This window comes from Narcine bancroftii, chromosome 1 (assembly GCF_036971445.1).
Source record: "Narcine bancroftii isolate sNarBan1 chromosome 1, sNarBan1.hap1, whole genome shotgun sequence".
Classification (NCBI taxonomy): Eukaryota; Metazoa; Chordata; class Chondrichthyes; order Torpediniformes; family Narcinidae; genus Narcine; species Narcine bancroftii.
In genome coordinates this window covers 421,274,409-421,300,706 of record NC_091469.1, presented here as the reverse complement: position 1 = coordinate 421,300,706, position 26,298 = coordinate 421,274,409, and the positions used below count along the sequence as shown (strand labels likewise).

Here is a 26,298-nt window from a genome sequence, read left to right as displayed (position 1 = left end):
AAGTCAAACACATCTAAACTGATTTATCAGAAAATTTTTAGTGTGCTTATTATGTGTGTTAGATGGAGCGCTGAAGATCTAGCTGCGCTGGGTGGGTCACGTCTCCAGAATGGAGGACCATCGCCTTCCCAAGATCGTGTTATATGGCGAGCTCTCCACTGGCCACCGTGACAGAGGTGCACCAAAGAAAAGGTACAAGGACTGCCTAAAGAAATCTCTTGGTGCCTGCCACATTGACCACCGCCAGTGGGCTGATATCGCCTCAAACCGTGCATTGTGAATACATTGGTAAGTGAGTCAGCACAGATTTTTAATACTCGGCCAGGAATTCCATCTGGGCCAGATGCTTTCCTCAGATTTACTCCTCCTAAAAGCAGCACGTAAGTCTTCCTCAAATATGGACAGGATGGGATCATTAGGGGATGTGAGGGTTCGGAGGCGTGGTCCTTCACATAAAATCGGTGTAGGCGGCATTTGAGTTCCTTTAGGAGAGAAGCTTTGCCATCTGCTAATTTATCGGATTTGGTTTTGTAACAGGTTATGGCATTTAGGCCATGCCACAGCTGTCGGGTGTCTCTCATTGTTTCCATTTTCATCCGGAATCTCCACTTTGCCCATGAGTTAGCTTACCTGCTCCCTCTGTACTGATCTGGTACAATTAGCAGGTTCTGGATATCATTTGGTGGATAACTGAAGGTTGGATAATCCAATAGACTCCATATTATTGGATCTCTTCCATTTTTCAATATGCAAATGCTCAAGTTTATTATTATAGATTAAACCTAAAGCAGAAGAAAACAAAAGTATTCCCTTGATTTCTGAAATGATTTTCTGAACTTTGTGACAGTACTGAACTATACTAATCAACTTCTAAGAGTTCTGTTTTAAGCATTTGATGTATTAGACAATCATCCATAGTTGATGAGATTAGTTTCATTATTTTGAATGTCCCATCTGTAAAGAGGTGACTCTCCTCCATCCAGAAATTGCAGGGGTTGAAGAAAATAAAAGGACAACAAAGCAGCTACATGTGCAGAAAATATCTGCTCTCAGATAATTAGCATATACCTACAAATTCAGGAACACTTACTTTGAAATGTTTGCAGGGCACGTGCTTTCACAGAATTTGTAAGAATTTGCCACATTATTAACGATGAGTGGTTAAGACTAAAACATCACTGGTGTTTGAAGGTCTTTGGATATTTTAGACTTCATGCTCTTGGGACAAACAGTAGCATTCTAGTATGGACTACATGTTAAAGCTTCATTCTTGAGCTATTTTGAGATCATTAAAGAAATCACTGAATATCAAATGCAGATAAATTTGCATGTGTAGTACTCAAATGAGTAAGGTGGTTAGAGATGGCTTGCTACAAGGAAGGTGGCTCTCTGTATTTTTTGAAGAACCAGCTATTTTGCTGCTTAAGTGGCTTTGACATTTGAAAGGGGACTAGCAGGTAAACGTGCATACACATCAAAGGAGATACCAGTTTTTAACATGCTCCATCCAAAGTCATGTATCGCTCTTTCCGAATATTGCCAAGTTAATGAGAGCAGGCCACCGCAATCCTGTGAGATGGTGCAGTTCTGTAAATTGGTGGTCTGTATATGATAATAGATGAAGAATATAAGGAAGAGGACTATCTCAAAGACTGGAGCCCATGTCTTTGGAATGATTATTGGGAACATTCATAAAGATTCTCTCAGCTTGATTAATATAAGAACACATGTGGGAACATTATGTGCAGCCATTGTCACCCAAAGTTATGATGATGAATAATCCCAGCTCAGCAGGGACATTGCAATTGTGATTAATTACTACATTCAAGTTCTCTTATTTTCACATAAAATGGAAGGAGGCTGTTCAACTTATTACTTTATGCCAGGGCATAGAGAATTCCATTTCCATCACTAATTTTCCCAGTAACCTATTATCCTTATATTCACAACATCTCCCTGTATGATTCTACCACTCATCTACATGCTGGAGTCAATTTAGAAAGGACAGATAATGTACCAATCTATAACATTCATGCAGACACACGGAAAACATGAAAACTCTACACAAAGAGCACTGGATCTCAAAATTGAGCCTGGATCATCAGAGATGTGAGGTAGCAACAAATGTATTATGGAAGCCCACTGGCGTCCACAACTGTGTTGCTACAGAATCACTGAGAATCACAAGAAATGCTGCACTTTGCTTCCATGCACCCAATTCGGCCACTCACTCTTTTTAGCCATATACTATGGCCTTAAAGCCTGTTAGATTACGTTGGTTGTTTGACCTGGCTCATGTTTAATCATGCATTCAGTTTGGCCGTATATTGTTGGTTCTAGGGGCCAATGTACCTGTTTTTACTTTGCACCTTGTTTTGTCAAGCACATTTTTTCGCCAGATTCTGTTGGCCTTACTCCCCTCTGCCACATATTGTCCAGCTACACCACAATCACATAATGTAAACACAAACAAGTGCATCAACAAGATGGGGACAACAGACAAAAATTTTCTGTACTGTGAGTAGTGACCACAAGTTACTACATTGCAGAATGGAGCCCCTTTATATCGATACAATACAATACGATGCCTTTGTCAATTAAGACCAGACTGTAAAACAGTGCACAGTAATAAATGAAATAACATTCCTCCAAACCATAATCACATCACAAAATTACACAAAAACAATGTAGACAACACAAGGCTAAATCATTCCTACACCAGATAATATAAAAGAAAAAAAAACTACACGAGACTGGAACACACCTACACAATGAATAAAAAAAGGTGCAAATAATACAGCAAAAGATTTTTAAAAACTAGCCAGTAGTCATAATGGAGACAAGTTACATTTCGTAGACTTAGATTTTAAAAAGTCTAGTGGCTTGAAGTGAAGAACCGCCACACAGTTCACATGTCCATATCCACCCACAAGCTTCGGCACAACAGTGATAGATAGACTCAACGACCTCCTTGCCGACCTCACCATCTGCCACAGGGCCCCGCTCTCCAAGATGGCACAGCCTCCAGAATGTCAGGGGAAGGTAATCAACATGGCTGCTCTGGGCTCCCTGACACTTCCACCGCAGAACCCACAGAGCTCCAGATCCTCCTAGCCAGCTGCACGACACAGCCTGCTCCAACAGACCTCCACAAAGCCATCTCCTCCTTGGCCTCTGGCAGAAAACAACATCGAAGTCTGGAGGCCTCATCTTCACAACAGAGGCCCAATCACCACAGCAGACTAGGCTGCGCAGTCACGCAGCTTTCTATCCGAAGGTCTGTATTTTACCTCACAGTTCACACATTTTCATAGTTCCACATCTCCACAGTGCTCTACCACCCAATGTTCATCAATTAAGAATTGTTGCACAGCACCTTGCTTAACTGTTGCAGTAGCATCAGGTTCGGAGAAGCCGCTACAGCTTTTGCCGCACTGCCATTATCCAGAACCATTCTCTTATAAACCATCACTAAGTGATGATTGTATTTTAGACGTGACCCAAGTATTTCATTATGAAGTGGAATTGATATTTATTTTTTGTAAAATAATCTTCCATGTCAAAATGTACCATATTCCTGAAAATGAATTTGCCAATTTCAAAAATTAGAGGTAAATTGATTATACAGCTTAAATATCAATAGCACAGAAAAACACCCTCATATTAAGACCTAGTTTTGTCACAAGATTTATTGATATTCATTTATGTGACCAGAGCAGTGAGAAAACTTTCTAATGCCTTATTTAATGTTTTTTGTGAGAAATATTCAAGGGAAGAAAGCAATCAAAATGAGCTTACAATCACAATATAAAGTGGCTAGTTCAAGGAACAAGCCAAAAACCCATATATATGAGAAAGCATAATGATGACCTTTAACTATTGTGTATAATTATAAAATAAAAAATTGATTGTCTCAAAGTTTTTTTTCCCAAAAGGGTGTGATTAATGCTTGCAATGCACATTTAAGATAGGCTTTGTGTTCATAATAAATATCGATGCAAAGTTAGAGATACCTTGCAAAGCTATAGCTGATACTTATTATTTCTTGGCTAATAAGAATTTATGGAAGTGCTTAATGGAGACTGAGGGTGATTGTGAATTTGCCTGTAACCCTCAGATTTATGCTAAGTAGCATTGATAGGCATTACTTTTACTGCAGTTATTTTGGGTTTTGTCAGGTAAAGGATGATGTCCAGATAATGATCTGCTTCCAGCAGGCCTAGATCATTTGTTTTTACCATTAGAGGGTGGAAAGCTCAGCATTTTTTATTATTATTCTCTTCCTGTAATTACATTCTCATGGAATCACCATTTCACAATTTGTTGATAATTTTCTTTGCCTAAAATTTGCTCATCTCCTTTTCTTTAGGATCATCACCATGCAATCTTTTCTATAATAGAGCGAGTGTCATCAAAAAGGTCATTATTAATTAAAACATCACATCAATATGGGTAATGTAGGCTTGAGGTAATGCATCAGTAATAGGGTGCAAAAGCATGATTCTGCATGCCGTGAGAAAAACGTCATACCGATATAAATCTTCCCATTAAAACTTGATGCATAAATTGAGTCCCATTTTACTATTATCTGTCCCTTTAGGTTTCCTTTTAGCTAAATTTGCTTCAAAAGTCACTTGTAATTAAGAACAACTGCCAAGTGGCTTGCACAGATGATGATAGTTTGAGATTTATATTTACAGATTGCAGGAACACTTTCCTTGTTGAAAGCCAATGGAAGTAACAAGCATCTGAGTGCTAATTTATTGGTTCGAACTGGTCTCACAGAAAGCTGCAATTTTCTAGTCTTTGATCATTCCAATGAAGTGTGGGATAGTGCATCTTAAACTGATTTCAATCCAACCCAGATAAGACCAAGTCAGATGCAACTGACTAAATGTTTATAAAATTCACGTGGCATATGTGAAACACTGTTACCTGGGCCCAATCTTTATTTCTGTTCATGTCGTTAATTTGGAAAGGTTTTGCATTTGTGTTCATTTTTTTCTACTGAAAATTTTCTTATTTAAATATATTGTTTTCACCAATTCAGGCTTACTTTTCTAAATATATTCAAGGTTTAAGATTCTTTTATTTTCATGAAATAATATAGAAAATGCAATATTACATGAAATATGTTGTTAGTATCACCCAACACCCTTGCAGTGAGAGAAGCAAATGAGAGTCCCTTCAGATGCATTGAATGTCCGTCGATTCACCTCCAGCGATCCCACAGCCTCTGCAGCTGCACAGACCCCCGGGTGCTCCATTCGCAACTGAAGCTCCAGATCCAAACCTCCAATATGATAAGGAAGCCTTCAGTGCCTGAGGCCCTTTGGGAGCCTTTCTTGCCCTCAGCACCCTTTCGAATCCTGATTGTAATACTTAGTTCCCATGAGCCAGTCTCCAGCAGCCTGCAGCCTGTGTGGGTCCTTTCACCATGGCAGCAGCAGTCTATAGCCTTTAGGGTTCTTCAGCCACTCAGCCTCTCGCTGGTCCTCTCTTGTGTTTCTCCTTCTCAGTGGGATGGGGGAAATTGTTCTCACCATTTCTAGTACCTTGCTCAGAGCTGCCGCTCCTCCAGAGTCTGCAAAACCTCGTGGCCACTGCCCAGCACAGACTCTGGCATCTTGGGCACAGACCCTGCAGTTACAGGATTTAATGAAAAAGACCATTCGATTCTTTAACAAGCCATTAAAAGCTTATTTGGAGTTTCACCATTAGGACTGGGTGGTTGGACTCTGCAGAGCAGCACTGTGTCTTCACTTCCCTCTCTCCTGGATCCCACACCAATGGTAGTGCTGCCATTACAGCAGCGCTGTCTTTTTTAAAATCATTCTAGTCTGTAGTACCGAAGGCACCACTTATACCATTTAGATATGCAATAAATGTTGGCCTTGTTTGTGATACTCATATCGTATGAAATAGTATATGGAAAAGATTCCGAGATGGCATATCACCTCCTTTGGCCAATAAAGAACAAAATACATCCCTGAAGGCCAACAGGAATATCAGTATTTATTTTTTTTTCGCCTTTAAATTTTTATGTGAACAATAGATGTCAAGCCAGCAGATATAAAATTTTATTTTCAGAATGCTAAACGTGTTAGCATAATTTTGTTACAGCACTAGTGACCCGTGTTTGAATCTGGAACTGTCTGTAAGGAGTTTGTACATTTTCCCCATATCTGTGTGGGTTTCTTCTAGGTGCTCCAGTTTCCTCCACCCTTCAAAAACTTACCAGGGGGTCAAGGTCAATTGGATGTAATTGGGCTGCACGATCTCGTGGGCGGGAAGGACCTGCTGCTGTGGTCTATGTCTAAATTTAAAATTAAAAAAATGGCTTTCAAAACATGCAATGCACAAAGGTGCTGGAGAAATTCAGCAGGTCATGTAGCAGCAAGCAGGGGCGTATCTACGTAAAGTAGTGCCTTTGGCAGGGGTGGCCAATGAGTCGAAATACATGGTGACAAGGAGGTTTCACAAGAGACCTTGGTGGCAGCCTTGTTGTATTTTGTGTTGTATAATTGAAAACAAACACTGGGATGAGTGTACCAAGCAGGTGTGTGTTTCTTGTATATCCGGGTTAGCGGCGGCAGTGGCACAGAGGGTCTGGCCGCCCGGTCTTCAAGTGACGCTCCCCTTCAAGTGGTGTCCAGGGCACGTGCCATATCTGACATACCATTTTGGGCCTAATCCCGCTGTCAAGGTATGAGCAAGAGCCAGACAGGCACCTGAATAAAAAGGCTGGGAGTGGACAGGGATGGGGGTGGTGGTGGAGGAGGAGAGATGGTGAAAGGGACAGGGTGAGGAGCACAGGTTAAAAGGTAAGAGGTAATAGATGGATATAGGTAGGATATAGGTGGAAACACTGACCAATCCAGTTTGTCCATAGAATGTGCATATAAATGGCCTCATGGCAATGTAAAGAAAGCAGAGAACAAAAGTACATCACAAACAAAAGGTATACAGGATATGTGATTAAATGTAAAAATGTTGAAGAACTAATGAAGTGAAATAAACTGATTCTTAAATACTTTACGACTGTTACCTCTATAGTTACTGGAATATTCACCTGTCTGACTTTGACTGTATTGCTCAGTCAAAGATTAAAAGCATCACCTCAACTTCTGGAGCAGTACAGTAGACATGAACAGGACCTGTAAGTAAAATGAAAAATCTTAAGGAGTAGTAGGATATCACTCATGAATATGTTTGGACAATATTGAATTAAATAGATGGGAAACAATATAGATGCTGCATCAAGAATCATGCCACATGGACCCAACAGTATCAGACAGATGTTTTTGCTGTAAGAAGGAAACGGGAACAACAATACATGTTATTTGGGCATGTGAGAAAGTGGAAAAGTTTTGGGAAGATCTAAACCAGGTATTAAATAAAATCACAAAAAGCAACATACCAAAAAATCCAGAGATCTTTCTTCTAAGTAATATAAGAACTAAAGAACTTGGCCTCTATTTGGATGGAGCACAAAAAAGATTTATTATGATAGCCTTAGTTATAGCAAAAAAATGTATTATGTCAACCTGGAAATTAGAAGATAGCCTGAGAATACAGCAATGGTACATAGAAATGAATAAATGTATTCCATTGGAAAAAATAACATATAATTTAAGAAATAACATTCGAACAAATTTGGGAACCGTACATGGAAAACAACAGAGAAGTCCTACCGCGGACCTCCACCACCTAAAATGACAGAAGGAGAAGAAGACGAAAAGAACTGACCCAGTATGTAAAAGTAGAAGACACAAATTTCTTGTTTATTTTCATTGTGTGATGACATTGTTTAATGGGTTTAATGTATCATATATGTTGAACGTTGAGTGGGTGGGGAGGGGGGTGAAGGAGGGAGGGAAGGGAGGGGTAAAAGGGGAGAAAATGACACTGTGTATATTCAAGAAGGAAATGTTTGTGTGTATTTTGGTCAGTATGGTTCATAGTGTGAAAAATAAAAAAAATTTAAAAAAAGAATCATGCCACATGCATACCAGAACTATAGGTTTTTTGCCAGGAGATTTTTAAAATGTTTGTAAACATGATGAATAATAAAAATACAGCCATTACCATTGAGGAAGCTTTGAGACACAAACCAATCCAGCAAAGTATCCATAATCATGTATCCGTGAATTTTCATCCTGTTTACTTTAAAGAAATTTGAATGACAATCACAGAAATACTGTAGTGACCAGCTTAGAAACTGCAAATATGCAATTCCTCTGTTTTGCAACACTACTTGACAGGTTCCAATAAAGTCAACACAGAGAGACTGAAAGTTGATGCATCTCTTTGCTAAAGTTTTTGAATAACCAAAATTAACAGGTTTGGGGAAAAAAGATCATGTAGACCAAAAAAAAATTGAAAAGTTCATGCCTGACATATATTCTGCTTCAAAAATGCAAACTATAGATGACATTGGCAGAGAATACTCTCAATAAATATATGAATGAAAATGCGATAGCAATCGGCAATACTAATAATGTATTTGGCAGGCTTATTAATGCATTGCAGTTTTAATATGAATTGAACTGTGAATTAACCAATTCAAAACAAAAATTAGTGGAAATTTAGTAAATTATGGTCATAAAGATGATTTTTGTTGTAGCTTTTTCAAGGTTATCACATTATAAAAACATTCAGTTTATAAATTTCATTTGCTTGTAATTCTTGCAATTATATACATTAAACACGAATTCATTTCATTGATATTTTAGGAACTATCTTGAGAATTGATTTAATGTACTCAGAGTGTAACTGGTGCTTACTACCAAATGAGTATTAATTCTTAACTTTCTCAGGACATCCTAAACCATATTATGGCAGCCTGAGCGTTTTATACACATCATTAACTCTCTGTTGTAAAATTTCTCCTTTGGATCCGCTATAGAGAAATTGGTCATAATATCCAGTGTGTACTAAGACTGAATGAAAAATATCCAACGCCGAAAAAATCCAACTGTGGCTTTGGCCACAGACAGTTAATTATTAGAAATCCAGGGGTGAGTATTCAACACTTCCTCTGATAATATACCGAAAGGCATGGCTTAGATGTTAATTAAGTCACATTGTTCTCCGTCTCTAAAGTTTCGTTTTCATTGACTTCAACAGTCTTTAATATTATTATCTACGATAAACTTCCAGATAATAATGTCTGGCACAGGTCCCATCTGAAAGAGATCCCTGAGAACATGAGCATCTTCATCCACCAGAATGGAGAAGATTGGGGTTCTTCCTTGTCGATTGAGTTTAGTGACCACTCTGAAGGAAAGTACTGTGGTTTATTGAATGCACAAAATCTCTATACAAATTTCCATAAGTCAGCAATTTTCTGAAATCATTAATTTTTTTTATGTATACTCTGGCTAACAAGCACCTAATTGTCTTCAAATCTAATAATGTATCATGCATACCTATTTGGTGAAAGCCTCAATCATTTCCTCTAAGGACTATATTTCATGGGTTCACTTTTTTCTCATTTTTTGCCATTTTAGTTCTGTAATCACTGCCTTCTGTTAGCAATCAGTGATATTATGACTGCAGAGTAGATTCCGAACATGAAGCAGAAACAACAAGGATACAAAATTATATACCAAGATCAGGAAGTTTTACAGGAAAATTAAGTACATTATCTCACATGAGAAGAGAATGAATTGTTAAAGGATTGTACACAATTAAAATATATTTCTAAATGCACTAATTGTGCTTCAGTAAGTAATTGAACTTAAAGTAATAGTTCACTGATGAGACATTTTATACATGATAGTTGATGTCCTGGGCTACAATCAAATGGATCACAGTAGTTTAAATGTTAAACAAACAAAGGAACTAATATTCAATAGAATTTCACATTAGCATGTTGTATTTTCAATAAATGTTAACCAACAAAACAATAAACTGAGCTTTCTTTCATAGAATAAACAGTTTCAAAGCCAACAATTGCTCACTGTGACTCTTCCCCTTCTGGCTTAACTTTGGCGCCGGAACTCAACTTCAGTCTCCTACTGTAAATGAGGCCAGAAAAGGGTTTGATGACTAGTAAAGATAATGAATTAAATTTTATGATGAGAAAATACTCACTGCAGCTAACCTCCTTTTGTGTGACACTAGATTTGCTCATTGTTCCATTCAGATTGCTTTATTGGTGTTTGCCCATCCAGAAAACCCTGGTAAATATGTAGTTAAAAGGCTGTGGGAGGGATGCTGCTCACTTTGCTCTTCATTGGCCTGCTGTGTCTTTCAAGGTCTTGGTTTCCCATCAGCCTCCAGCAGCATCATGCAGGTTGCATCATTTCCCTAATACCACATTGTGGAGAACAAAGCAGGTTTTCAATTTGCTTCTCTGAAACCAAATACTGTACGCTGATGAATTAGTATTTCACCTTGTAGGCTGTTCTTCTATGCCACACTAATGGGGGGGCTAAGAAGTTGTTACAAAAACTAAATTTACTCAGTGATGGAGAGTTTATGACATGGTCTGTTTTGTTTGTAATTTGTTCCTAATAGATGCCAATAAGCCTTTTAGCTAGGCTCCAGTTAATGGAAATTTTATGGTTTTTCCCTACAGTGCACATGACCTTTTTACAAGGATTCATGAGTCCTGATAACATGTAAAAGCACAATTACCTCAGGCTTTACCACAGCAGGAAAATCCAAGAGGTTCAAAAAGAACTTCTCCCAGCCCCCTCAGGCCAGACCACAAAACTTTGATCATTGTGTCAGAGCTATATTTACAGTGACATTCAGATCTTTCCTCTACGTACATCAGTCCACAGATATAATTTCTAAAATCAATGGTAAGCTGTTAGGATAAAGGGAAAAGTAGCATCCACCGAGCAGTAAATTAATGATCTTTAGTGAATTAATGGCTACAGGTTTCGTCGTAAAAATGGTATGAAAGATTACATATCATACTGAGCGAAACTTTTAATAACTCAACATGACTTTTCCTAATGGATTTTATTCATTTTAATCATTAGACTGTCGATGGCGATTACAGCCTTATTACATTCAAGTGATTGAAAGGTCTGTATATGACAAGATATTGAGAGCTGCAATTTGGAAAGATGAGAACAGTGAATTCTGTGCAAGGTTGATGTGACTATATCATCAAAAGCTATGCTTTCGGAAGAGTCTGAATTAATATTTTTGTTAAATTACAGAGCTATCTTTGTTGATTCCAGAGTTGGATAAACTTGGTCACTGATAACTCAAAAGCATCTGAAACATTAACTCTCCGAAGTAATGGCAGAAAGAGTAATAAATGATATAATAGATAAAATGGAGACCAAAATCAAGAATGATTTTTGAAGGTGGTGTAAATAAAGTATTAAAAATTAAATGAAGAATAAAGAAAAAACAAAGGTAGGGGTAAAATGTTGTAAATAACAGGGAAAAAAGGAGAAAGGTTTTAAAAAGGTATATTTCTCTAAGAATTAGATTATTACTGTTATTGTATATTATAAATTTATCTAAAGATGTAACAATCTTAATGAACAAATTTGCTTCATATTACTATACAAATCTTGTTATTGAATACTCAGAAATTACACTTTAGAATGAAGAAAGATTCAATGCAAAACATTTCCTACATTGAAAGGACAAAGATTTATTTCAAAAATATCTTGCTTCTGGTGAAACAACAGTTTCTGGATTATTTTTATGCAGCTTTCAACATGATAGGAAAAAAAATTAAAGGATCAGTAATAAAGGCAAATAAATAATAGCTATGTCCTACCATCCAATTGAAGCAATCAAATTAGAGGCAATAAATTTTTGTGATACACAATATAAAACATTGTCTAGGCAGCAGGGCAGACAAAATCTTCAGCAAATATTTGTAATTTTTTGGTTAGGGTCAGACTGCATGCTTTGCTGGGGGGGCTTTGAGGGGGCTTGTCTTTTTTTCTCTTTACTATGCTAATAACTAATTGTTTCTGGTTTATACCTTTGTCATACCTAATTGCCAGTTTATTGCTCCCACTGGAGAGTTTGACTAAGGATCCTGAAAGCTTAACTTGCAAATGACAAATGCGGATAAAATGTGAGGATTTCTCTGGGACGCGGCTCCCTCACAGCTGTGAGCCATTTCCTGCGGCTGCATTTAAAGTAATTAAGGAGATCTCACAAAGCGCTGATCATTGTTGCAATAACTTGTAGTAAATATTTGCATGCACTTGTGAAGCTAGATGTCATTATTAAGTCATCTTTGTCTCATAATTCTGCTGAATGGTTCTTCTTGGGGGCTGCAGAGCTACTTAGTAAAGGCTAATCTAGCTCCACACTTTATACTGCATAATTTGACTTTTGATCAATTGTTCTTTAATGAGGCAGATTCTGCTTTTGGGTCAATATCTTTCGTCCATCCTCCTCTGTCATTCATGTTAATGAAACAGTAAAACGATATTAGCTGCTGCCAAAACCAAAAGAATGTCATGTAGGGAAGTTATCACTATACTCATCATTTTTGCGCAATGCAATAGAACGTTATCTGAAACTTGATTACTAAGTCTAATTGTCCACACAGCCACTCAGGCACATCAGGAAATTGTGCTGCAGTCCATGGGGTACCTTTATGGAAGGGAGTGGCATAGATTTGTATGCAATGTGGAATTGGCATCACTTCATATTTTTACAGTGAATGCAGGGTTTGCATATGGTGCTGGTCTGACTGCTGGAGCAGACTTTAGCTGTAGGGTAAAGGTTTAGGCCTGTTTTTTGTATTCATTTCAAGTCCCGTCCTTACAGGACTGGGGAAGGGAACTACCATCAACCATCCCTTGGTAATGAGCTTCTGATGACTTTATGTTCCTCCTCCTCCTGACACAGACACATGGTACCCATTCAAAAACCCATCCAGCAGTCAACTTCTTCAACCGCTTACTGATGTACTTCCTGAAAATAGTAGCTTTAAGACATGATGGAGATCCTAGAGGATTGTTTGTGCTTCTTGCACAAACAGTTTTACATGTGATCCTGCAGATAAGGCTCAGGTTCATGATGCATGATAGACACATAGCATGAATTTTCAGCCTGTTATAACTTAAGCTTATTCTACTTCTGTTTTCCTTTGCTTGTGAATTCTTCCTCATATTTCCCCTCAGAAGTTTTTGTGATCAGAGCTCAACTTGTAGCTTGTGTCTATCATCAATACTGTCATTTCAATGCACTCTTAATAGAACACAAATCAGAATGAGTGTACTACAGTGATAAAAGATTCAGAAGTAAGCATCATGTCAGAAATACATGTTGGAATTTCATGTTCATGACATCAATAATTTTCCAAATAATTAAATTAATGCTTTTAAAACCAATTCCGCATTCATCCAATTTTTGATCTTGACTCTAACCATCAAATCTTTTCAAGAGAGGCAGTTTGACCAAAACTGACCTCTGATTTTTCTGCTTTCTACCGATATGATTTGATGTGTTATGAAGAACCATATATATTCTGGTGTTCAATGATTGAATCTGACTTCAATAAGTTAAGAGCACAAGTTTTACTTAGCACATACTGTGGAGAGTGTTCTGGCTGGCTGGATCACAGTGTTGCTGCTAAGAAATGGATCGGAGGTCAATCGACAGGATTATAAGAGTTGCAGTGAGGATCACTGGAGTCTCCCTCCCCTGGGGCGTGGCAAGGTGGCGTAGAGTCTAGACGTGGGATCTCGACCTCTCTGGCCGGACTTTTAAGTACCCGTTTTCAACCCTTTGTTTTCAAGTTTAAACTTTTTAAATTTTAGTTTAAAGTATTAAGGAACGGTTATGGCCATTAATGGTAAGAAGATTAAACCTCAAGTGCAGAAGAAGTTACATTTTCGAAGTGCTGAAGATTTGGGGCCTAAACAACTTGCTACAGCTTCAGGTTTAACTTCCTTAGTGCCTAAACCACAAAGTCTGCCTGTGGGAGCTGAAAACAAAATGTCTACTACTCACCAAGTGAAGGATGGCACTGGAATTACCCGTTCTCTGGAGGAAAGTGCATGATCCCAAGAAGTGGATCCCGATTCTGGCAGCCTGCCGATTTTAACGGAGGGAGCACACAGGAAGACAACTCCATTGTCTGAAATGCTTCAGGCACCACACCAAATTGAACATTTCGATCTTATCTGTGATTTTCTGGAAAAACAACAAGCTGCGGGGGGATCCCGGCGTTGACCCCCTGAGGAAGTCGGGGTGCTGTCGCTGGGAGTCCAGACCCACAGTAAAACTGTTAAAATGCTTTTTGTTGCATTGCAGCAGGAGCTGCAGTTACCTGGTTCTGCCACTACGTTAGAGAAAGCAGGGCTGAGCTTTTCTGAGCTACAATATAAGTAGTTAAATGCTGTCATTCAGCCTATCATGCGAGAGCTGGCTCAAATGAATTAGTATGTTCAGAATTCAATACAGTTAAAGCACGTGTGGAAGCATCTTGTGAAGATTTTAAAAAATTTCAGTCTGCTTTTTTGGAATGTAAACAGCAAGTGGCTTCTAATACAGAAAAAGTGTTGAAGGTTGAAAAATCCGTTATTGAATTGCGAGAACGTGAGAAGGAGTTAGAGAGGAAAATACACTATTTGGAGAATCAAAGTAGAAGGAATAATGTGAAAATAGTTGGTTTGCCAGAAGGTATGGAAGGACAAGATCCTCTTCATTTTTTTAAAGACTGGATCCCACAAGTACTAGGGCAAGAATTTTTTCTGAAGGCTTGGTACTGGAAAGAGCTCATCGAGCTTTAAGGAGAACACCTTTACCTGGTCAGCCACTGAGACCTGTAATAATTCGATGTTTAAATTATTTGGATAGAGAAGCAATTCTTCGACTAGCAGTGCAAAATGCAAGACAACGACAAAGTCCGTTATTGATTCAGAATAGCAGAGTTTTTTTTTATCCTGATTTGAGTCAAGAGGTCATTCAATGTCGACGTTGATTTAATCCAGTTAAAGAAGTTTTGTGGCGTAAAGGTTTCATGGAGACTATCAATTTCATTTTTTTTGAGAATGAGCGTGAAGCATTGATTTTTGCTGATTCATTGCCAGATATAAGAGGACAAAGATGCAGTCCACCATTGTCTCCTAAAGAAAATTTTGGTTGTTCTGGAAAAGGAAGAAATGGCAGAAATGGGAAAAACGGGAATGGAAAGAGCCCAACTTCTTTTGAAATGGGATCTCCGAGTTTGGAACCTCTTGGATGAATAGAAGAATCTTCTTATTCTTATTTTACTTTTTATGTTATTATGATATTTTGAGATTATTTTTTGTTCGGCTGGGGAGGGAGAGATTTGTTCTAGGTTCTATTAGTCATCAGCCATTGGTGGATGTTCCACACCCAAATTTTGTTTAGGGATTACTACTTTTGATAGTTTTTTTTGGGGGGGGGGGTTTGTTAATTTTTATTTTTATTTTATCTAGCTTTTAATTTGTGATTTTTTTTCTCCTATTGGAGGGCCTATATATGTTGATTTGAGTTTTCATATAAAGATATTATTGGTCTTTAGTAATATTAGTAGATATGTCAAAGCTGAGGTTTGCTACTTTTAATGTTCGAGGTTTAAACAGTCGAATCATGGGTCCTCTACTGGCATCGCCTACGGCTCCTAGAACGCTTCCACCAGCGTTGTCTCTGCTCCATCCTCAGCATTCATTGGAGCGACTTCATCCCTAACATCGAAGTACTCAAGATGGCAGAGGCCGACAGCATCTAATCCACGCTGCTGAAGATCCAACTGCGCTGGGTAGGTCACATCTCCAGAATGGAGGACCATCGCCTTCCCAAGATCGTGTTATATGGCGATCTCTGCACTGGCCACCGTGACAGAGGTGCACCAAAGAAGAGGTACAAGGACTGCCTAAAGAAATCTCTTGGTGCCTGCCCCATTGACCACCGCCAGTGGGCTGATCTCGCCTCAAACCGTGCATCTTGGCGCCTCACAGTTCGGCGGGCAGCAACCTCCTTTGAAGAAGACCGCAGAGCCCACCTCACTGACAAAAGACAAAGGAGGAAAACCCAACACCCAACCCCAACCCACCAATTTTCCCCTGCAACCGTTGCAACCGTGTCTGCCTGTCCCGCATTGGACTTGTCAGCCACAAACGAGCCTGCAGCTGACGTGGACATTTACCCCCTCCATAAATCTTCGTCCGCGAAGCCAAGCCAAAGAAAATAAAAAGAAAGATATGTTGATTTGAGTTTTCATATAAAGATATTATTGGTCTTTAGTAATATTAGTAGATATGTCAAAGTTGAAGTTTGCTACTTTTAATGTTCGAGGTTTAAACAGTCCGATTAAGCGTAAAGATGAGGGACAGCTATGGTATTGATAAGAACTCTTTGTTTCCTTATTATTAAATTTAATTTTTGTTAAAACATGTGTTTGGTAGAGATATGATTTTACCTTAAATGACTACATTTGAGACTTTTCTTATGAAAGTATCAGAGAAGGGTTATATTTCATTTATGTATTAAATATTACAGGATGGTATGGATTAAAAAGGGTTTGGATAAATCCAAAGGTAAATGGGAAGTGGATATTGGTTTTATTTTTTCTGAAGATGATTGGTTAAATATTTGTTATGATTGTGTAATTAGAGTGATAAATGCACGTTATGCAATGATTAATTATAAATTTTTATACTAATTATACTTAACACCTGAAAAACTAAAAAAGTATGGTTTTTGTGAATCAGATTTGTGTTTTAGATGTGGTAATTCTGTTGGAATTTTTTTTTCATACTGTCTGGTCATGTATATATATATAATTTGTTTGGAAGAAAATTTAATTGTTTTTAGAATACCTGTATAAGATTAAAATACCTTTAGATCCGATAGTATCTTTATTGGGCAGTTTATAACCTCTGAAAAGTTTGGGATTAGATAAATTTCAACTTGCTTTTGTATATTTAGCAATATTTGTAGCAAAAAAATGTATTACTAGTACTTGGAAAGATACAAATATGATTGATATTAATAGATGGCATAATGAAATGAAACATTGTTTAATAATGGAAAAAATTACATATGTTTCACGTGATAACTATAGCTTTTTTATTAGTAAGTGGTTGTTATATTCAGAATATTTACATTTTGATTTACGTTGATTAGATCTTAATATGTATGTTTAATTTTTCCTTAATATTTTTTCTTCCTTTCTTTATGGCTCTCCTTAGGAGAGCTGGCTGAAGTGGGGGGGGGGGGGGGTTCTTTTCTTTTCTTTTCTTTTTTTTCTATAAAATATAACGTTCATGTTTCTGGTTCATTGTTGTATATGTTATTTACTATCTTTATCTTGAACGAATAAATAAAGTTTAAAAAAAATGGAGTCTCCATCCCCCACAATGTCATGATCTACGGGGATGGTTTCTGAAGAGGGCGCATAAAATCATTGAGGACCCCTTCCATCCTGCACACAGCATTCTTCAACTGCTCCCATTGAGAAAAAGATACAGGAGTATCAATGCTAGGACTAATAGACTGAAGAAAAGTTTCTTCCCTTGGGCCATGGGAATAATGAATAACCAAAGGAACTGTCCACATTAACCCACTAACCATCCAAAATCCTCACATTCACGAAGCAAAATCTATTTATTTATTTATTTTGTACAGTGAAATATTTGTCCTGCATATGTATTGTTTTTCTTTATGTATGTTATGTCGGGTTGTGCATCTATGTGTTTTTATACCGGGGACTGGAGAATGCTGCTTTGATGGGTTGTACTTGATCATTCAGATGATAATAAACTTGACTTGACTAAATACATATTGATAATAATTAAGAGTACAATACAGAAGCAATTAATAGATTACATTCCCTACTCTAATGCTGGGCAAAGACCACATACACTTGCAAGTTTCTCAGGATTAAGCTTTCCCATGTATCCTCAGATGGAATTCACTCCTTTTTCAATGATGTTAATCTTCAACTACATTGAACTTCTCAAAGGTATTCAATTTGTGTTTAATTTCAAACAACATAAATCCATGATTTTATTAAAATTCATATTCAAACAATATCCTGGTTTAACCAAATATATGTGAAAATCTTGTATTTGTTTTCAAAGCTGTGCATATATAGTAAGCTCCCTTTGTTTTGGTAGCAGCGAATAATACCATTTTATCCTATCAGTTTTGTGTTCACCCTTACAGTCTGTTTTTAGTGACTCCTGGAAAAATTTACAAAACTACTTCCATATCTGTGGATTATCATTGACTAGGTGTTCGCTTTAGTTGTCCTGGCATTTCAGACAGCCTTACTCTTTTAGCATTTCAGACAGCTTTTCTATTGTCTCCTTTTTACAATCTTTGAAGAACCTCCTTAGTTTTGGTTATCTTTTTTCCCCAAAATCCATTTCTATGGTTGGCATCTGTTTTTGCTTTCACAATGGTGAAGTGAAGTGAAATGCAATTTTTCCAAGTTTGCAAGCCCACCTCATGTATTGGGATTACATCAAGATCAGTTGGGAAGGTGTGCAAAGGAATGGCCAACTGGAATTCAAAGTGTGAGATTTTGCATTTTGGAAAGTCAAACCAGGATAAGACTTTTATACACACAGAGAGAGAGAGAGAGAGAGAGAGAGAGAGAGAGAGAGAGAGAGAGAGAGAGAGAGAGAGAAACTTAATGATACCACCTCATAGTTCCCTTCAAGTGACAACATAGGTGGACAAGGCAATGAAGAAGGCATGCTTGCCTCCAGCGGGTGGGATACTGAGTATAAAAGTGAGACATCATGATACAGCTCTGCAAGTTATTTGTGCAACCATTCTTGGAGTATTGGTCACTTCTGATCACCACGCTGTCAATAAGTTGAAAAGGATGAAGAAGAGATTTACCAAGACGCTGCCAGGACGGGAGGACTTGAATTATAGGTTGAGTCCAGATAGACTGGGTCGCCATTCCCTGAATTCAGAAGGTTGCAGGGTAACCCAACGGAAATATATAAAATCATGAGAGCCATGAATAAAGTAATTGGACACAAACTTTTCCCCAGGGTAGAGGATTCTAAAACTAGAGGACATTGGTTTAAGGTGAGAAGAGAGAGTCTAAGAGGAAACTGAGGGGCAACCTTTTCACTTGAAATACAGTCTGTATCTGGAATGAGTTGTCCGTGTAAGTTATGGAAGTGTGTAAAATTTCAAAGGACAGATATATGGATAAAAAGAATTTAGAAGGTTATGGATGAAATGCATACAAATTGGATAGCACAGCATTGATGAGTTGGGTTAAAGGGCTTGTTCCATGCTCCACAACTTTATGAATCTATGATTTCTATAAAGTGATGACTTATATATGTGCAAGGAAACTATGAGCTGGACATATTCAAAAGCATTTTTACATGAAATAAGTCCAATTGAGGGACAATAAATTACAAGCTGAAATTAATGAACCTGATTCAATAAACTTTTGGAACAATTTGAAAGACAATTTTGATTGCATATGTGCATTTTAAAATGTGATTTTAAAAATATTTATATTACTATTTTCAGATCTTCACCTCAGGACAACTCCAAGACAACAGGTAGCATCAACCAATAAACGTGGTCTTTATTAACTTTACCAAAGACAAACACCATCAACCAAGAGAAGCTTTTCCATACTAATTCATCTCTGCCATGATCCAACTTTTCACATTTCTTCAAGGGAAGGTCTACCATCACAGTAACAATCTCAATGAAGACCAGTCTCATGCAAAGATGTATCTTTGTCATATTCTTTGCTCGACATTTTTAGGATATGTAGAGTAATAAGGAATGTTGAACAGTAGGACCTCAGAATTCAGGTCTAAAGCTTCTTCATAGTGGCAACACAGGTAGGCAGGGTGGTGAGAAAGGCATGTGATCTGCTTGCCTTCATAGAGCATAGAACATCACAGGACAGGCCCTTCAGCCCTCACTCGGTTTGTGCCGACCCATATATGCCTTCCTTAAAAAAAAGTACTAACCCCTCCCTACCCCACAACCATCTATTTTTCTTTCATCCATGTATATGTCTAAGAGTCTCTTGAATGTCCCCAATGTTTCACTTTCCACCACCTTCCCTAGCAAGGCATTCCTGGGACCCACAACTCTATAAAAAACATACCCCTAATTTCTCCCCTAAACTTTCCACCCTTCACTTGTACATATGTCTTCTGGTGTTTGCTGATCCTGCCCCAGGAAACAGGTGCTAGCTGTCACCTTATGTATGCCTCTCATAATCTTGTAGACCTCTATAAAGTCTCATCTCATCCTTCTATACTCCAAAGAGAAAAGTTCCTGTTCTGCTACCCTTGCCTCATAAGACTTGTTTTCCAATCCAGGGAACATTTTGGTAAATCTCCCCTGCACCCTCTCCATAGCTTCCACTTCCTTCCTATAATGAGGTGACCAGAACTAAACACCTTACCAAAGATTTGTAGAGCTGTAACGTAACTTCACTACTCCTGAATTCAATCCCCTTATTTATGAAGCCTAGCATCCCATCGGCCTTCTTAACTGTTCTATCAACCTACGTGGAGATCTTGAGGGATGTATGAATTTGAACCCCAAGATCGCTCTGTTCATCCACATTCTTAAACAACCAACCATTAATGCTGTAGTCAGCCTTCTGGTTTATCCTTCCAAGATGCATCACCTCACACTTATCTGGACTGAAATCTACCTGCCACTTTTCTGCCCACTCTGCATCCTGTCTATATTCTCTTGTAACCTTCAACAACCTTTGGCTCCATCCACAACTCCTCCAACCTTCATGTTATCTGCAAACTTACTGACCCATCCTTCCACCTCTTCATCTAGATAATTTATTAAAAAAAATCACAAAGAGCAGGAGCGTTAGAACAGATCCTTGTGGCACTTCAATAGTCACCGACTTCCAAGCAGAATACTTTCCTTGAACTACTACTCTGCTTTCTTCCTACAAGCCAATTTTGTATCCACACAGCCAAGGTTCCACTTATTGTGTGCCTCATAACTTTCTGGATGAGTCTCTCATAAGGGATCTTGTTGAATGCCTTGCTACTGCCCTACTTTCATCAATTTATTTTGTTACCTCCTCATAAAACTCAATTAGACTTGTGAGGCACGGCCTTCCCTTCACAAAGCCATGCTGACTATCCTTGAGTAGACTATACTTCTCGAAATGTTCATAGATCCTATCCTTAAGAATCCTTTTCTAATCCTTTTCATTAGTTTGCACACTCACCAGTCTATAATTCCCTGGATTTTCCCTATTACCTTTTTTAAACATCTGCCATTCTCCAATCCTCCGGCACATCTCCTGCAGCCAAAGAAGATTCAAATTCATAGCTATTGCCATGGCTATCACTTCTCTCACTTCCCACTACAGCCTATGTGTCCTGCCCTGGGGACTTATCAATCTTGTTGTTTTTAAGAAGATCCAACATTTCCACTTCCTTAATCTCCACATGGTCCAGTATATAGACCTGTTTAATTTTGACCTTTTCTCTTGTTAATATTGAAGCATGTTACCTCCTTTATCCTTTAGCGGCCCCACCTTCATTCTCTTCATCCTTCTATTCTTCACATTCATGTAGAACACCTTGGACATATGTCAAGGCCTTCTCATGCCCCCTTTGAGATTAATGCATTAAGTTCTTTCTTACACTCCTTCCTGGCTACCATATAATTCTCACGAGCCCTTCCTGTTTCCTGCTTCCTATAGCTAATGTAAGCTTCTTTCTTCCTCTTGACTAGTTGCCTGACCTGTTTCGACAGCCACGGTTCACTTTTCCTATCATCTTTTACTTGTCCCAGTGGAACAAACCACAAATGGTCCCTAAACTTCCTCCATATTATTTCCGTGCTTTTACCCTTAAACATCTATTTCCCATTTATTCTCATTAGTTACTGCCTCATTCCTTCATAATTAGCCCTTCCCCAATTAAGCGCTTTCCCATTTTGACTGTTTTTATCCTTTTCCATGGTTATGTTGAAGCTAAGGGAGTTGTGGTCACTCTCACGAAAATGATCCCCCACTGAGAGGTCCTCCACCTGTTCAGGTTCATTCCCCAGAACCAGATCCAGTATGGCCTCTCCTTTCGTCACCTGGTTCACATACGTAGTCAGGAATTCTTCAACATACCTGACAAATTCAGCCCCATCTAATCCTCTTGCAGTCTGTTGGTGCTCGTCAATATAAGGGAAGTTGAAATCACCCATAACTACAACCCTGTATTTCCCACACCATTCCAAAATCTGCCTTCTTATCTGCTCCTCTGTGTCCTGAGGGTTATTTGGGGACCTATTGACTACTCCCAGCACAGTGAAAGATCTCTTCCTATTTCTGACTTCCACCCACACCAACTTAGTGGACACTCCCTCTGCAGCATTCTCCCTTTTTATAGCCGTGATACTATCCCTGACCAGTAATGCTACTCCCCCACCTCCACCACTTGTCTATCTCCCATCCTATTCTTTTTAAAACACTTAAACCCCGGTACCTGCATTAGCCAATCTTTCCCTTCCACCAGCTAAGTTTCAATAATGTCCATAGCATAGTAGTTCCACATACTGATCCATGCATTAAGTTCATCTCCTTTATTCCTAATACTCCTAGCATTGAAATAGACACATTTCAACCCTTCTAGCTGGCTCCCTTTATGTTTTGTCCCCTGCCTGTCCTTCCTCACCAACTCAGAATACATAGCATCATGCTTTTGTCCTTCTATCCTAATCTCTGCACTCATTCTGATTCCCACCCCTCTGCCAAACTAGTTTAAACCCTCCCCAACAGCTCTCTCAAACCTGCCCACCAGGATATTGGTCCCCCTCCAGTTCAGATGCAGCCCATCCTTTCTGTACAGATCAAACCTTCCCCAGAAGAGATCCCAATAATCCAGAAATCTGAACCCATACTCCCTGGCAACATCTTTTCAGCTATGCATTCATCTGCCACAACTTGCTGTTCCTACCCTCTCTGGCATGTGGCACAGGCAGCAATCCTGAGATTACCATCCTTGAGGGTGGGGTGTACACTTTAAAGTTAGGTTATGTTGAATCTTTACAAAACACTGATTAGATAACACTTGGAGTCTATTTGCAGTTTGTATCCAATTGCCTGCTGCATCAGCCGCTGTTTGTTTTATCTGCAGAGGAAAAAAAATCACTTTACTGTAGTGCAGACAATCCTTTCATGGTGTTGGTGCAGTCCCTGATTAGTGTAACAAAGTGGGGGAAATTGGTAAAAAATCAAAATTAAACATGGTTTGTGCGAATACATATACTACATATTTGTAAAAATAACAGAATTTGATGACATAAATGTTCTCATGGTCTTTACAGCGAACAAGAAAAGGAAATGAATATTTCAGGTCTGACATCCTGAAGGGAAAGGCAGACAGAAAACTGAAGTGGGGAGGCAAGTTAATGAAGGATGAGATCAGAATAATAGTGTTGTGATGGCTCTCCTGCTGCAGCAATCGAACCTGTGCTCCGGGAGGTGAGTGCAACCAAAGGCCAGCAGCCCGAATAGTGGCACTCGCCCCAACAAGCAAACCGGTGGGCGAACGGCAGGGGCAGCTTAAAGGCCAGTGACCCCAAAATGGCGCTGGCCTTGCTGCACAGCCAACAGTCAGGACAGCGCACAGGTAAAAAGGGCATTGTTATGCAGGAAAGTACTTGCGCACAGGAAATCCGCGGTTTATGACATCACTAAAGGGGATCAATGGTGGGCACAGTGCGGGTATAAAAGTCGGGCCTGAGCCCCCGATAAAATACTGAGCTTAACCTGACTGCCCTATGTGTGTGTGTTCTTTCAAGTAGTGTGTGGCTACAGTAGGTGACCCTGATGGTTTAGACGGCATCTAAACCCAACGTTGAGTGAACCAGCAGCAGTCCACGCAGTCACTCTCGAGCTACCAACCTTATGAATGAATCAACCACACGTGTTGTTTGACCAGGCTGAGGTACAGTTCCAGATCCTGCAGATCACAGGAGAATCCACTCAGAACTACCATGTGGTGAGCGCCCTAGACCAGGACACGGCAAGCCAGGTGGCCAACTTCATCCAGGCACATACACTGCCTTCAAGGACTTGCTGATCGAGACCTTCGGGCTCTCATGGCATGAGAGAGGGGCACACTTGCTCCACCTGGATGGGCTAGGGGTCAGGCCCCCATTAGCTCTCATGAACAAGATGCTGGCCCTCCTGGGCAAACATGAGACCTGCATCAGGTTTGAGCAAGTATTCCTGGAGCAACTGCCTGGGGACATCCAAGTGCTCCTAGCTGATGCAGCAACCCATGGAAAGTCATGGCATGAGCAGACATTCTGTGGAAACAGAAGAGAGAGTGCTTGGCGTCCATGTGGCTCATCACTAAATCCTGCAGCCAGACCTGGGCAGACCCGCCAAGAGAACAGCAGCCCCACAGAGGAGGTGATCCCAATGACTAGTGGTATTGTTATCACCAGAGATGGGACTCTGGAGCCCGCTGGTGCATACAGCCTTGCAATTTTCAATGAAACGCCGGGGCCAGCCATCGCTAATGGCCACAAAGGCTGGCCAACAAGACAGCCTCCTGTACATTTGGGACCATCAGTCCAGGCAACACTTCCTTGTGGACACAGGAGCAGAGGTCAGGTCAGGACACCAGGAACAGGCAGTTGGGCCCCATGCTGAGGGCTGCCAACAACAGCATGATCTGGACTTACAATATCCGCAAGGACCAACTGCAGTTGGGAGGCAGCCTTTTCTCATGGGTGTTCATGATGGCCGCAGTAGAAGAGCCACTCCTCGGGGAAGACTTTCTGTGAGCCCACAGCTTCCTCGTGGAACTTAAGGAACAGATATTGGTCCACACCAAGACTTTTCAAACCTTCCCCATCAAAGATGCAGGCTCCCAGTACGCCACCTGGACTCCATACAGTGATCGAACAATGAGTACGCCAGGGATCTGGTCGAGTTCCCTATAGTGCTTACCCTCCCAATTCACCACGGCGATGCCCCAACATGGAGTACAGCACCACATCCTGACCCAGGGCCCGCCACTCCATGTGACAGCAAGACGCCTTCCTCTGGAGAAGCTCCAGCTGGTGAAGGAGGAATTCAGGAAGGTGGAGAAGCTCTGCATTGTATGGTGGTTGGACAGCCCATGGACTTCTCCCCTGTATATGGTGCCCAAAGCAACTGGGGGATGGAGACCATGCGGCAACTACTGCCGGCTCAATGAGGCCACAACACTGGATCGGTACCCCGTGCCGCACATCCAGGATTTGTGGCTAACCTCCACGGGGCAAAGATCTTCTCCAAGGCCTTGTGTGAAGATGTCAAGAAATCCTGGTACACCCCAATGATAAACCCAAGACCATAATCATCACGCTGTTCGACCTTTACAAATTCCTTTGAATGCCGTTCAGGCTAAAGAATGCTGCACAGACCTTCCAGCGACTCATGGACACAGTGGGCCAAGACCTGGATGACACCTTCGTGTACCTGGACAACATCCTGTTGGCAATCAGGAACCAACAGGAGCATATGGCACACCTCCGCAACCTCTATACCTGAATGAGTGAGTTCAGCCTGATGATCAATCCAGCCAAATGTTAGTCAACTTCCTGGGCCACAGGATAACCAGGGAAGGAGTTACACCACTACTCAGTAAAGTGGAGGCCATCCGGAAGTTTCCCAGGACCAACACAACCAAGGGACTGCAGGAGTTTGTGGAGATAATCAATTTCTACCACAGTTTCATACCCTCAGCTGCTAGGATCATACGGCCCTTGTTCACCAAGATGGCAGGCAAGGCAAAGGACATCACCTGGGATGAGGAGTCAGCGGAGGACTTTGTGAAGCCCTGGCAGATGTTGCTCTCCTGGCACATCCCAGGGCAGATGCTCCAACTGCCCTGATGGTGGATGCCTCAGGAATGGCAATCAGCGGAGTTCTGGAGCAGCAGATCGAAGAAGGTTGGTGGCCGGTGGCTTTCTTCAACGAACATCTGTGACCCCCAGAAATGAAGTATAGCACTTTCAATAGAGAGCTACTGGCGCTGTACTTAGCCATCGTCACTTCAGGTACCTCCTTGAGGGCAGGTCCTTCATGGCTTTCACGATCACAAGCCCCTGACTTTGCCTTGGCTAATATCTTGTACCCCATGGTCAGCCCGCCAGCAATGACACCTGTCTTACATCTCGGGTACATCACAGATGTAAGGCACGTCTCCCATAAGGAAAATGTGGTGGCCGATGCACTGTCCAGACAAAGTATCCACACGCTATCGAGAGGGGTGGATTTCGTGGCACTGGTGGAGGTGCAGCAGAAAGACGAGGAGGTGCCCCAATAATGGACCGCCATATTGGGACTGCAGCTCC

General features: G+C 40.1%; 1 long non-coding RNA gene across 5 annotated transcripts in view; it reads right to left on the bottom strand.

Annotated features, from left to right (window-relative positions):
* LOC138753360 (uncharacterized) overlaps nucleotides 1-26,298 on the bottom strand; it is a 137,718-nt gene that overhangs the window by 5,663 nt on the left and 105,757 nt on the right. For 3 of the 5 annotated variants that reach the window (XR_011351129.1, XR_011351139.1, XR_011351136.1), the window contains 4 exons: nucleotides 10,099-10,314; nucleotides 9,432-9,555; nucleotides 8,089-8,166; nucleotides 7,073-7,157 (listed from right to left, as the gene is read on the bottom strand). This is a non-coding gene — a long non-coding RNA (uncharacterized lncRNA). Of the gene's footprint in view, nucleotides 1-630; nucleotides 783-7,072; nucleotides 7,158-8,088; nucleotides 8,167-9,431; nucleotides 9,556-9,965; nucleotides 10,315-26,298 lie in introns of all 5 variants that reach the window. The other 2 variants (XR_011351134.1, XR_011351133.1) reach the window with 2 other exon arrangements.